The sequence below is a fragment of the Trachypithecus francoisi genome, unplaced genomic scaffold (genome assembly GCF_009764315.1).
Source record: "Trachypithecus francoisi isolate TF-2019V2 unplaced genomic scaffold, Tfra_2.0 Lachesis_group7, whole genome shotgun sequence".
Lineage (NCBI taxonomy): Eukaryota > Metazoa > Chordata > Mammalia > Primates > Cercopithecidae > Trachypithecus > Trachypithecus francoisi.
Genome location: NW_022681472.1, coordinates 6,623,774 through 6,639,210, shown reverse-complemented (window position 1 = coordinate 6,639,210; position 15,437 = coordinate 6,623,774). Strand labels below are relative to the sequence as shown.

At 34.3% G+C, this 15,437-nt stretch overlaps 1 protein-coding gene across 1 annotated transcript in view; it reads left to right on the top strand.

Annotated features, from left to right (window-relative positions):
• PXDNL (peroxidasin like) overlaps positions 1-15,437 on the top strand; it is a 409,080-nt gene that overhangs the window by 86,398 nt on the left and 307,245 nt on the right. Inside the window, exon 3 of the mRNA XM_033203626.1 lies at positions 10,313-10,384. The gene's annotated coding sequence lies outside the window, so the exon portion shown is untranslated. The remainder of the gene's footprint in view (positions 1-10,312; positions 10,385-15,437) is intronic.

Here is a 15,437-nt window from a genome sequence, read left to right as displayed (position 1 = left end):
AATATTGAGTAATTCTAAAACGTAGAAGATATTTACCAAAATTAACTTGGTATTTCTGAATAGTGTTGTTTCTTTTAATTTTACTTGGGCAAATATGTATTTTCTAACTTTTATATAGTTGTCATGGATTACTTATGTGATACATGGTAGCATTATAGTTCTACTAAAATGGAAGTCATGTGATGATGTATATTCCTAATACTATACAAACTCTGATGAGATATTTGCTCTGTGTGTCAGAAGATGACACAATAGCAGTTGCATGTGTGTTTGGATGTATATATAGATGTATGTATGTATAGTGTATCTGGATACAGGATGGTAAAAGTCTTGAAATTAATAATGTCTGAAAATAACAGAAATACCTAAAACTGTTTAGAAGCCTAAATTTATGGGTAAGTGTTTAAGTATTAGTAATGGATTTTAGGAATTGAATAATTTAACAAACGAATTTTATTATAATTTTTGGGGAAGGTTTCTTAAAGCAATTATAATATGTTGACAATATTATGAAAAATGTACTACTTCTTTGGTTTTGGTATAGATCTAAAAAAAAGTCACATCTTTAGTACTGCTTATGATAGTAATTACTAGTGAAAAGAGAAAGCATGAGCACAACAACACTCCTTTGTCACTGCCCGGTTTCCTGATTTAGTCTAGTCTAAACCTGATTTAGTCTAGACCTGGCTAGTCTGAAACTATCGTAATTATTAAGGTCAAAACTCTAAACGAATGTCCATTATCATCATTATTTCAAAGCACATTTTAAAGATATATTATCTAGTATTATTAGGGATAGAAATAAATTATAATTATGGAAAAAAGAAAGCAAAAAAATCATGATCATTACAGGATATGCTTTTATCGTGCAACCCACATTCACTTTAGAAATGGTTAAAAACAATAAGGAAGTATAATAAGGAATTATAGTAACAACTGATATAAAAAAACAATATCCTATATTCAAAAAGTCATCTGTTACAAAATATGACAAAAGAAAACATCCAGCTTAGCAAACTGGAAGACGTAAGAAGTATCAACAGACTCGATAAGAAATACATAGCACACACAAGGTGACTACTTCTAAAACATACTAAGATTAAAAAGATGGTTTAGATAAGCAGAAAAATGAACCCTATTGTTAGATAGATAAAGTCAATATGGTAAAATTTGAATATTAGTCAAAATATGCAAAGGTAATTTTTGAAACTTGAAGGATATTCCTAAAATATACCCAGAAAAATATGCTTAAAATTAATCATTAAAATAGTAAAAGACAGGGATAGAAACTATCCTATATAAAGAGCAAAATATTAAAAACAATAATATTGGAAATATTTCCATTGCAGTATGTCTAGAAAGGGAACCAGTTACATGATGGAGATGTGCATATAATTACATTAGTATTGCATATCACAGGGGAAATTGTAAATATGTCAATTGATAGTAATGATAATATGTAAATAATTTGAAAAAATATTAATTCAAGATGATTCAAAGATTAAAGCATTAAAATGAAACTACAAAGCTTAAGAAAAATATTGGGATTTTAATGTAATCTTAGATTCAGGAAAGCCTAAGTATGATACAAAATCCAAGGCCATAAAGGAAAAGAACAATAAATTTTATTACATAAAAATTTAAAACATTTGTAAAATACAAACAATAAAGAAAGCTAAAAGTAGAAATTATATAAACTTTAAAAAAAAATTCTAAAACATTATAAACAAAAGTTTAATTTTTTGCTTACAAAGGGTTTTCAGTAAGTTGATAAAGAAAAGATACATAACAAAGTGAAATTGTGAGACAAAGGATTTTTTAAGTTAATGTACATCAAAAGAAACACATGGTCTTTAACATAAATTTTCATAACAACTACATCTTTCTTTCAAATAACATTTGTTTCAAAGAATATTAGAATTTTGAAGTCTTAGAATTTGTCACTCATATCTCACATGCAAATCTGCTTTTTCTGAGAAATATGCATGAAGAAAAAAGTTAACAGATTCACTTAATAATAAATTCATGTGGACTAAGCAGATAAAAGAATTTCAGAGCTTGAAGATTGGTCTTTTGAATTAACATAATCTGATTTAAAAAAGGAAAAAAATGTTTAAACAAATGAAGTCTTTAAGAAATATGGGATTATGTAAAGCAAAATAACCTATGAATTATTGGTATTCCTGAAAGAGAAGGAGAAAAAGCAAACAACGTGGAAAATAAACTTGAGGGAATAATTCAAGAAAACTTCCTTAATCTAGTTGGAGATATAGACATCTAGATACAAAAAATCTAGAGCACGCCTGTGAGATACTACACAAAACAAACATCACCAAGGAATATAGTCACCAGACTGTCCAAAGTCAATGCTCAAGAAAAAAAAAAAAAAATCACATACAAAGGGAAGCCCATCAGGCTAACAGCCTTACAAGTGAGGAGAGTTTGGGGGCCTATTTTCAGCATTCTTAAAGAAAAGAGATTCCAATCAAGAATTTCATATCCCACCAAACTAAGCTTCATAAATGAACGAGAAATAAAATCTTTTCCAGACAAGCAAGAGCTAAGGGGACTTTATCACCACTAGACCAGCCTTATGTGAGATTCTTGATGAAGTTCTAAATATGAAAACAAAAGAATGATACCTACTACCATAAAACACACTTAAGTGCATAGCCTGCAGACCCTATATGTTAAAAAAAAAAAAAAAAAAAAAATTCCACAATAGAAGCTACTACAAAGCAAATAGCTAACAATTTTGTAATAGGGTCAAACTCTTACATATGATTATTAAACTTGAATGTACATGTTCTAAATGCCCTACTTTAAAGGCACAGAGTGGCAAGTTGGATAAAAAAAGGGACCCATCCATCTGCTGTCTTCAAGAGATTCAACTCACACATAATGACACCAATAGGCTCAAAGCAGAGGGTTAGTGACAAATCTGCCATGCAAATGGAAAAAAAAAAGCAGGAGTTGCTGTTCTTATATCAGATAAAACAGTGATTAAATCAGCAACAGTAAAAGACAAAGAAGGGCATTACATAATGACAAAGGGTTCACGTCAACAAGAAGACTTAACTATCCTAAATATATGCACACCCAACATTGGAGCACCCAGATTTATAAAACAAATATTTCTAGATCTAAAATGACTTAGCCGCATAGTAATAGTTATGAACTTCAACACCCAATGACAACATTGGACAGACCATCAAGACAGAAAATTAAGAAAACAAAACTATGGACTTAAACACAACACTTGGCCAGTTAAACCTAATAAACATTACAGAATACTCCATGGACCAACCACAGAATATATATTCTCTCATCTGCACATGGAGCATACTCCAAGATTGACCATGTGTTTGGCCATAAAGCAAGTATCAATACATTTTAAAAGAATCAAAATTATACCAATCATAATCTTGGGCCACAGTGGAATAAAAATATAAGTCAATTTCAAAAAGATCTCTCAAAACCATACCCTTACATGGAAATTAAACAACTTATTTCTGAATGGCTTTTGGATAACAATGAATCAGAAATCAAAAAATTATTGGAAATAAATAAGAACAGATACATAACATATCAAAATCTCTAGGTAGGATGCAATAAAAGCAATGTTAAGAGGAAAGTTGAGAGCAATAAATGCCTACCTCAAAAAATTAGGAAGATCTCAAATTAACAATCTGACATCACACTTGGAAAAATGAGAAAAACAAGAACAAACTAACCCCAGAACTAGCAGAGAAAAGAAGTAAATAAAATCAAAGCAGAAATGAATAAAACTGAGACCCCCAAATCCATACAAAGAATCAACAAAATCAAAAGTTGGTTGTTCCAAAAGACAAACAAGATGGATAGACCTCTAGCTAGATTAACGAAGAGAAAAAGAGAAGATCCAAATTAGCACAATCAGAAATGACAAAGCAGACATTACAATCAATCCTACAGAAATACAAAAGATCCTCAGAGACTGTTATGACCACCTCTATACACACAAACCAGAAAATCTAGAGGAAATTGATAAATTCCTGTAAGGACAAAATCTCCCAAGATTGAATCAGGAAAAAATTGAAATGCTGAATGGACCAATATCAACTTCCAAAATTGAATCAGTAATAAAATAAAAAATAAGCCTTGTACCAAATGGATTCACAGCCGAATGCTACCAGATGTACAAAGAGTTGACACCAATTCTACTCAAACCTATGTTAGAAAATCAAAGAGGCATGTTTGCCTAACTCACTCTTTGAGGCCAGCATCACCTTGATACAAAGATACAATAAAAAATGAAATTACAGGCCAATATCCCTGGTGAACATAGATATAAAATTCCTCAAGAAAATACTAGCAAACTGAATCCAGCAGCACATCAAAAAATTAGTTCACCGTGATCACATATGCTTCATTTCTGGGATTCAAGATTGGTTCAGCATATGAAAATCAATAAATGTGAGAATTTGATTCACCGTATAAGCAGAATTAAAAAAGAAAAACCATATGATCATCTCAATAAATGCAGAAAGAGCTTTTGATGAAATTCAATGTCTCTTCATAATGAAAGCTCTCAAGAAACAAGGCATTGAAGGAATATACCTCAAAATAATAAGCCATCTATGATAAGCTCACAGCCAACATCACACTTCACGGGCAAAAATTGGAAGCTTTCCCTTTGAGAACTGGAATAAGACAAGGATGCCAACTCCCATCAACCCTATTCAAAATAGTACTAAAAGTGCTAGCAAAAGCAATCAGGCAAGAGAAAGAAAAGACATCAAAATAGGAAAAAAAGGAAAACTACCTCTCTCTGTGGACAATATGATTTTATGCCTTAAAATTCTAAAAATGTCCACCATAAGCCTTCTGAAACTGATAACTTCAACAAATTTCAGAATACAAAATAAACATGCAATAAGTAGTAATAACATTTTTATACACAAATTACATTCAAGCTGACAGCCAAATTAAGAATGCAATCCTAGGCCGGGTGCAGTGGCTCATGCCTGTAATCCCAGAACTTTGGGAGGCCAAGGCAGGGGGATCACCTGAGATCGGGAGTTCAAAACCAGCCTGACCAACATGGAGAAACCCCTTCTCTACTAAAAATACAAAATTAGCCAGGCATGGTGGCACATGCCTCTAATCCCAGCTACTCAGGAGGCTAAGGCAGGAGAATTGCTTGAACCTGGGAGATGGAGGTTGCAATGAGCTAAGATCACACCATTGCACTCCAGTATGGGCAACAAGAGTGAAACTCCATCTCAAAAAAAAAAAGAAAAAAGAAAAAAAAAAAAAAAGAATGCAGTACTATTTACAGTAGACATACACCACACACACACACACACACACACACACACACACAAATACTTAGAGATATATCTAACAAAGGAAGTGAAAGACCTCTACAAAGAAAACGAATCAAAAAAACTGCTAGAAGAAATCATAGATGGCACAAACAAATGGAAAAATATTCCATACTCATGGATTGGAAGAATCAATATCCATTAAAATGGACATTCTGCTCAAAGTGATCTATAGAGTCAATGCTATTCCTAGCGAACTACCAGTGTAGTTTTTCACAGAATTGGAAAAACTATTGTAAAATTTATATGGAACCCCAAATAGCCCCAATAACCAAAGCAATCTTAAAAAAAGTGCAAAGTCAGAGGCATCACATTACCCAACTTCAAACTGTATTAGAAGGCTACAGTAACCAAAACAGCATTGTACTGGTACAAAAACAGACACATAGACCACTGGAACAGAATACAGAGCCCTGAAATAAGGCCACACACCTACAATCATTTGATCTTTGATGAAGTCGACATAAATAAGCAATCGGGGAAACAATCCCTATTTAATAAATGGTGCTAGAATAGCTGGCTAGCCATATGTAGAAGAATGAAATTTGACCCCTACCTTCCACTGTGTACAAGCATTAACTCAGGATGGATTAAATATTTAAATCTAAGACCTCAAACTCTAAGAATTCTAGAAGAAAACCTACAAAATACCATCTGGGCATGGGCATTGGGACTAAGCCCTCAAAAGTAAATGCAAAGAAAACAAAAATCGACCAGTGGGCCCTAATAAAAATAAAGAGCTTCTGCACAGCAAAAGAAACTAGAAACACAGTAAACAGACAACCTACAGAATGGGAGGAAATATCTGCAAACTCTGCATCTGATGAAGGTCTACTATCTAGAATCTTTAAGAAACTTAAACAATTGAACAAGCAAAAAACAAATAACCTCAACAAAAATAGGCAAAGGACATGAAAAGAGACATCTGAAAAGAAGGCATACATGTAGCCCACAAACGTACGATAAAATGCTCATCATCATGAGTCATCAGATAAAAGCAAATCAAAACCACAATAAGATACTACCTCTATAGTAGTAGTCAGAATGGCTATTATTAAAAAGTAAAAAAAAGCAACAGCTGTGGGTGAGGCTGTGGAGAAACGGGAATGCTTTTGTAGTGTTGATAGGAAAGTAAATTAGTTCAGCTGCTGTGGAAAGCAGGTTGGAGATTGCTCAAAGAATTTAAAACAAAACTACCATTTGACCCAGCAATCCTATTACTGGGTATATATCCAAAAGAAAACAAATCATTCTACCAAAAAGACACATATGCTCATATGTTAATCACAGCACTGTACATCATAGCAAAATCAATGAATCAACATAGGTGTCCATCAGTGGTGGACTGGATAAGTGTGGTACATATACACCATAAAATATTACGCAGCCATAAGAATGAAATCATGTTCCTTGAAACAACATGGATGCATCTGGAAGTCATTATCCTAAGTGAATTAATACAGGAACAACAACAACAACAAAAACACCAAATGCTATATGTTTTCACTTATAAGTGAGAGATAAACATCGGATACTCATGGACATAATGAAGGCAACAATAGACACTGGGGACTACTAGAGTAGACAGGAAGGGAGGGTGGCAAGGGCTGGAAAACTATTTGGTACTATTCTCAGTACCAGGTGATGGGATTATCCATACCCGAAACCTCAGAATCATGCAATATACCCAGGTAACATATCTGCACATGTGCTCCCTGAATCTAAAATAAAAGTTGGAAAAAATAATAAATTTGTGTTCTTTAAATCAGCCTGACTTATTTTCCTTTCCTTTCTAATTTTTCTCTCCTTTCTCCTTTTCCTCTTTTTTCTTATGGTTTTGAATTACAAATGATTTATACATTGTTTATGATCATATAAATATTTTTCTGTGGCTGTGACAGATTATCAAGGGTAGCTATAATTGACTTTTGCCATGAATCTCTTGCTTGGTGACTATGCAGATCACTCCAGAATAATGGTTTATGCTCACTGAAAGTTTCGTACTATGTTTACTTTGGTATGCCCAGAAATGAAGTTCACAACCCTTTCATGTTAAGAGTGGCAGAACCATATTTCTGGAGTATCCAAATGAAAATAAGCATAACCATAACAAGCAGGAATAGACCAACATTATTGCCACTTACAAAAAGTATATTATTTGTATTTCTATGTAGAGATAATGATTCACTTGTGGAGTAAATCTTGGCATTACCCCAGCAGAAATTTTATGTGAGATGGGAGAGAGTTCTATTTTTCTTTATAAATTTTATTATTTTTATTTTTTATTTTACACTTTGATGAATTGCTGACTATGCAAACAGCCTTAATCTTTTCTAGCAGTCACTTATTGGTTTTTAATAAAATATTTCCAACCACACACTATACATTTCTATAACAGTAAATATGCAAGTGTATGTGGGCATACTCTGGGTAAGGCTTTGTGTTTCAGCAAAAACAGATACAGCTAATAAACTGAACCATTGGTCTATTGCTGGTTCCTCTTTTACCCCAAAAGTTTGATCATCAGCATATTCAGATCTCCTGTTTTCATAAACTGTTTTATTTTCTCAATAAAACCTGTAACATTTTTACTTTTTCTTCTTGGGAATTTTGTTTGCTTCTTTTTTGTTTTGTTTTGTTCCTTTGGCATCATGGGCATTATGAGGATATAGTATACAGCCACAAATTTGCCTAAGCTTGTGCTGATTTTTGATGAAAGAAAGTTAGGTATTGTTTTATGCCCTGAATTTTAGCAGACCCACTCATAAATTTTGAATGCATTTTCTTGATGAATAACAAAACAAAATAACATAAATGACAGTTTCTATAACCACTCTACCAAAACATTACTTGGGTAGGGCTCCAACCGTTAAAATTATAATAAAGATATTTTGATGGAAACCATAATGCTTTGAATAAAAGTTGACAAGAAATACGTACTTGTGATTGGAAAATACATTCAACTGTGAACCATTTTAATGAATTGGTTTCTTGTCAGCAATAAAAACATTTTCAAGAAAACAAGTCAAATTGTTTGATCTCATACTTTAAGTTATGCACATCGTAACTTCAGTATAATTTTTTGAAATCTTGTGTTTTATTTTTGTTAAAATTTAAATAACTATAAAAGAATATGCAGAAACATAGGCTTCAAGCACATTTAATATATTGAAGAAAGACTAATTATGGTATGTAATATCTTTTCCATTTCTTAATTGTGGCTTTGAAAGATAATTAACACTAATGCCCAAAGACATCTTTTGTATGAAATGAATCAATTTCTCTCTCCTAGGCACCATCGATGGAAGATTTAAGAAAATAGTCACTCAAATTGTTTTTTGTGATCTGTGATTAATATGAGGTTGAGACTATATACATGTGTCACATACCACACATACGCATCATAGCAGATGTGCAAATTACATACACACATGCATATATGTATGTATACACACATGTATAGTTTATTCTACATGCATTGGTGCATGTTGTATTTAATAGACTAAGGGGGACAGAATAGTCATTTCTTCAAGTAAATATATTTGCATAGTGGTGGTTTGGAGACCTAACAGAAGTGCATTAATTGATTTTGAACAATAGAATGAGAGAGTACCTAAACAGCAAATTCTCCCAGGATAAGATTTGTGTCTGGTATTAATTACACATTAGCTAGTTATATTGCTTTCAGCCTGTTTAAAAATGCCTTGAACACATGGTGGACTATAAAGTTGAATGGCTCATTGACTGAAGCTTAGAATTATCCATGAAAATTGGCATTATCTCTGTATGGCATCAGCTCCAATGCATGCTGCAGATTGGTTGTCCTGCCTCCCAGTGGCCAGGACACTAGGCAGTCACAAATGGTGAGAAATGGCTCTGGTGCCATAGGTGAGGTGTCAGCCACTTCAGATGCTGTTTGGAGAATTTAACAGTGAGACCTACAGTGAATCAGTTAGGAAGAGATGAGCTTGGGGATCTCTAGGCTGCCTGTGAAATTGAGCATAGTAACTCAAATAATCATCTGCTCCAATGGCCAAAACACTTCTGTTTTCCTAATCATTCATACAAAAACCCCACAAAACAAATATTTTATAATATACTAAAAGTGAATCCTCCAGCATTGGACTTTTGCAGTAGATTTTTAGAAGCTTTGAGGGTTTTAGACATTATAGAATATTCAGGAACATGTGTGGCAATCTAATTAGCAGACTTTCCCTCTATATTTAGACATGCCATAATAATTTAAATTTGAAAGAAACTTTAAGTGTTTTTAACCAGAAAAAAAATTTATAATTTTCATTTGCCAGAGTGCTTTTTCTGAAGTTTTTGAAGTTACTGAAAGTTGATTTTCTGTAACTTGTTTTACTGTTCAAGTTCGATTTATTTCTGCCACCTGTTATTTTTCTCCCTGGATTTTTTAGAAATCATTTTTGGACCATTAGATACTACCATAATAAGAGCCTCACTTCCTATGGTGTAATTGACTCTTGGTTTGACAGTTTAACAAATACACAATGAAAGTCCACTGTGTGCCAATAGCTGTGATATTTATTTTTCCAAGGAAGATACTTAAGCCTGAGTGTTCAATACTCTCCATCTGTTTGTTTAGGAATATGTTCCTTTGTTACCGTGACTATGTTGATAATTTTCCTTTTAGATGACGTGCTTCAGGAAAAAAGAATTTTATCTCTGGGTTGCAGTGTTATTTTAGGAATGTTTTAGGGTAATTTAATAAATACAAATTATTTTTGAAAAGTCTTTGTGACAAATTAATGTTTTATATCACTTTTTTGAATCGAGAATTAAAGTATAAATTTCCAAATTTAGTGAACCATGTCAGTAAATATTTTTCTGTTGTGCAAAGAACTGTACTTAGCAGAAGTATTTTTATGTTTGCAGAATCTGTTTCTCATTTGGGAATTATTTGTTTGTTTTTGTTTTTTCAGTCTGCTGAACAACAACCACATCAGAAAGATTTCCAGAAATGCTTTTGAAGGACTTGAAAATTTGCAATATCTGTAAGTTAAAAGAAAAAATAACAATGGTTTATGGTGTTGATTATTTTTGCCTTTTTGTGTGCATGTTTACTTTAAATTAAAATAATTCTTTACCTTCATGAAAAGCACTTTCAACCTTTATATAAAACTCACATATGAACGTATCTTAAGTGCAATAAATTATTACTTTCAATAGGTTGAGCATCCGAAAACATTTGAATATGCACAATTCTCCTGCCACAAGTTCTAAATTGGATAAAAATAAAAACAAAACAGTTTTCCAATATTTTGCATTCAAATTTAATTACTCAGTAATTGTAAAAATTCCATACACCCAAAAAAGGGTTTCTTTTTTTGTTGTTGGCTAAAGCAGCTTTATGCCAACAACTTATCCATCCAAGACCTTCCAAAGCCAGTGAACACATTACAGTTAGGAACTTTAATAAACCTGAGTAAGAACCAAATTTTGGAAAGATTAGGTCACAAATATGATCACTGACAATTTTCATGGTTTTTGTGTATTATTGGTAAATGGGAATAAAGATATTTTAAACAACTGCCTGTTTGACTCAGAAACATTGGTGTTTGATAATTTCAATGGTGGGAGATCATGATTGGATATGATTAGGCTGGAGGTGGAAGAAACAAACTACAAGGGCTTTTATCTCAGCTAGAGTGAGTGCTACAACTTTCTTTTTAAAACAATGTTAAGGCGATAATGAATATTTTTATACAAATATGTTCATTTGTAGATTAAGCACACTGCTAAAAAATTGTTCTCTTAAAGAGAAGAACACCATTCCAGTCTTTAGCTCTGACCGAATTTATACAACTGTAGTATCTTTCAAAACTATTGAAATTCTTATTAAACCCCAGGTCAGGAGCCTCAAAGCCTCCTGTGTTCAGTTGAGACACCTCAGCCTAACATAGAGGTCTCCCACAGCTCTGGTAATTACTGAGTCCTGAAGTTTCAGTTTCCTCTTAGGTCAGTCAATTCCATCTGCTCGCCTAACCTTTCATAACAAATCTAACATACCATCTTGGTCAATTTTCTGCTGATGTAACAGAATACCACAGACTAGGTAATTAATTTTTTTTAAAAAAGTTTATTTGGCTCATCGCTTTGGAGGCTGGGAAGTCCAAGATCAAGGGGTTGCATCCTAACATGATGGAAGGACAAATGAGCATACAACCAGGGAGAAAAAGGGGGCTGAAATCCCTCAATCACTAATCCACTTCCATGATAATGGCATTATTGCATTCATGAGGGAAGAGCCCTCATGACCTAATCACTTTTTAATAGTCCCTCCTCTTAATACCATCACAGTGACAATTAAATTTCAATATGAGTTTTAGAGGAAACAAACATTTAAACTGTAGCATTCTGCCTCTTTGCCTCACAAAACTCATGTCCTTCTTATATACAAAAATACATTTACTCCATCTCGGTGGCTCCAAAAGTCTTCACTTATTTTAGCACAAACTCAAAAGTCCAAAGTCCAGAATTTCACCTGAATCGGATATGGGTGAGACTCAAGATGCCATTCGTCCTGAGGCAAATTCCTCTCCAGCTGTAAGACTGTGAAATAAATAAAAAAAAGATATCTACTTCCAAAATATGACAATGGTGCCTGCATATGATAGACACTCCCATGACAAAAGGGAGAGACAGGCAAAAAGAAAGAAGCAAGAGGCCCTAAGTTGGTCCAAAATCTAATAGGGAAAACAATGTTAAACCTCAGACTTCCACAATAATCATTTACTCCATTTGCCACCTTCTGGACACTGGGGAATTTGGGTCTCCAAAGCCTCAGGTGGCCACAACCCCATGTCTTTGCTGGGCTCAGCCCATGCTTCAGTTCTCTTGAGTTGGAGTCTCATGCCTACAACCTTCCCAGGCCAGAGTTTCCACTGGTGACCCTATAGCTCTGGGGTCTCAGTGGCAGCCCCAATCCCATGGATCCACTAGGCTTTGCCCTAGTGAGCCCTCTCTGTGGAGGCTCCACCTGTGGCAGGATTCTGCTTGGGCTCTGAGGTTATTTGATACATCCTTTGAAATCTAGATGAAGGGAGCCATACTCCCACAGCTCTTGTATTCTGTGAGCCTGGATACTTATACCATGTGGACACTGTCAAGGCTTACTGCATGCACACTGCAGGAACCAACTTAGGCTATAGGTGGGGTTGGCTGAGGCATACACTGTGGTAGAACACAGGAAGCAGAGACCCAATGTGGCTCTGAGCAGCAATTTCATGGAAGGTACCTTGAGCCTGTTCCCTGAAACTATTCTATTTTTTCTAGAGCTCAGGGCCTGTGATGGGACAGGCAGACTTGAAGGCCTCTGAAACGCCTTTGAGGTCTTTCTCCTGTTCACTTGATGAATAGCACCTGAATCACTATCTGTGGTAACCTCTTTAGCAAATGGTCACTTGGGCACACCTGTAGTATTCTCTCTTTTACATGCTTCTTTACTTACATGTGCAGCCTGCAAATTTTCCAAATCTTTCTGTTTTTTACCTTTTAATTACAAATTCCATCTTTAAGTTTTTTCCTCTAGCATCTCAATGTATGTAGTTAGAATTCGCTGTGCAGCAACCTGAATGCTCTACTGCTTAGATATTTCTTGCATCAGACATCTTAGTTAATGACCCTTAAGTTCTTTATTCCCTAAAGTCCTAGGACACAAACACAATTCAGCCAAGTTCTTTGCAACTGTATAACAGGGTGACCTTTAATCCAGCTTCCAATACCTTGTTCTTCATTTCTGTCTGAGACCTCATGAGAATGCCCTTTACTGTCCATGTTTCTATCAACATTCTGGCCATGACCACTTAATATCTAAGACATTCCATACCTTTTCTACAGATTCCTCTTACAAGCCCTTAACAGAATCACTCTTAACATTCTGTTCATGGTAATCTAGGGTTTTTCTAGCCTGCTCCTGCAGACTCTTTTAGCCTTTACCCATTACCCAATTCCAAAGCTACTTCTGCACTTACTGGTATCTGTTTGAACAACAGATCCACCTCTCAATACCACTTCTCTGTCTTCGTTTTCTGCTACTATGAAAGAATACTACAGACTGGGTAATTTATAAAGAAACGTTTATTTGGCTCATGGTTCTGGAGGCTGGGAGCTCCAAGACTAAGGGGTTGCATCTGGAGAGGGTCTTCTTGCTGTGTCATAACATAGTGGAAGAACAAACAAACACAAAAGACAGAGAGAAAAAGGGCCAAGCTTCGGTGATAACCAACTCACTCCTGTGACAATGGCATTAACTCATTCATGAAGGAAGAGTCCTCATGACCTAATCACCTCTTCAAGGTCCTGTCTCTTATCATAGTTACATTGGAAATTAAATTTCAATGAATTTTGGAGGGAACATTAAAACCATAGCACATGACCAGTGGGTGCATGCCATTCTTTATTTCCATATTTTATACAGTACTAAGTTTCCCTCAAACTTTGGTGGTGTGCAAAGCCTGCTGCTCATTAGTGAAGGAGCTTGACCTTCTCCCTATGTTTCATCTCAACCCTGCTCTGTAGTTCTCTACTCATTGACATGTCAAGAGTAACTCTCTTATAGTAAAACAAACAAATTAATAAACAAAACAAAACAAGAACCTTTATGGCTTTTCAAAAACCAATTTAGAAGGAATCTCATCACTTGCACTAATATTCAATGAGGAAATATAGTAAAATCACAGTTATTAGCAGGAAATTAACTTTGAATAAGACAAATGTTCAACGTTGCAGAGGCTTGGATCAGTTACGTACACAAGTGTATTCTCTGCGCTGAGTGAGAACAAAAAATCACTTCACATAACTTCTAATCAATGCTCTGGCCAACTAAAAACCCTAGTTATTAAGTGAAGAAAAAGTCTGGGCTTCTGTAAGATATGTTATTTAAAAGGCAAGGATAAAAAATGTGTGATGCAGTACATGGTGAACACATTCATGTGCCCACTACAGTAAATTTTACCATGTTTTCAATAACATTGCCAAGTAACTAGGGAATTTTGTAGAGAAACAGTGTTGTGAGTTAGAAGACCCATTCAATGCATACAATACCTGCAAGGTTTTATACCTTTTCTTTGCTCTTTATACTTGATCCACTGCTCTTTTATTTCTTCAAATATGGTAAGCACTGCCTTTCTACTCTCTGACCCTGGGCATGTCATACTTTTTGTTTGTTCCTTGACTATTTTCCCTTTCTTGTCCCAGCTTTAATGTTATGACCTCTAGGAATCACCTTAAGTCAACCAATACTTCTCTTTTTCTCCCTAACACGGTGCCCTGTGTATTTCATTTATTGCGTATACCACAAAAGTTTATTTTTTCTCATCTATTTGTTAAATTATTTATTTTATTATTTCCCCACTGGATTCTGTGAGGTCGGGTGGCCATGTTCTCTTTATTTATCACACGTGTCAGCATCCAGAATTAGTATCTAGAACACAGGAACTACTCATTAAATATTTGTTGAATAAATGTATGAACATAAGGTACTCAATAAATGCTTGATATTTGCTTAATTAACACTCTTAGTTATGTTGAGGTAATTATTCTTAAGAGAGGAATGATAACACTATTAAATGCCTCTGTTGTTTCAACAACATGTGTATTTATCAATTATTTATAGCGTGAACTTTCCCAAAGATTACAAGTATTTATATTACAAAAAGTTGTTATAGTGCTTGTATATTCAGGAGGATAATTTTCATTGGCTATTTATACCACAGAACTGCAGTTTTACCCTGTCAAACACAAAGGATAGCATAGCTTTTCCCCTAAGACACAAGCATTTGTAAACTCATCTGAAATTCTAGTGTGTTTTGAACCAAAATGTATCTCTGATCCCGTTGGGTAAAAATAAATTGAAATGTCTTAAGACAAGTTGTGCTTTCAAATTAAAAAAAATACAATTGTTTGAGAATGTTTTTGGGTATAGTGATTCGTTTAATGTTAGCTGAATTTTAGAGCTAAGACATATTGAAGATCTAAGAGCAAAATGCTCCTTTTCTTTGGTTTAGCAGACAGTTAAACTTTAGCTCCTTTTCTTTGGTTTAGCAA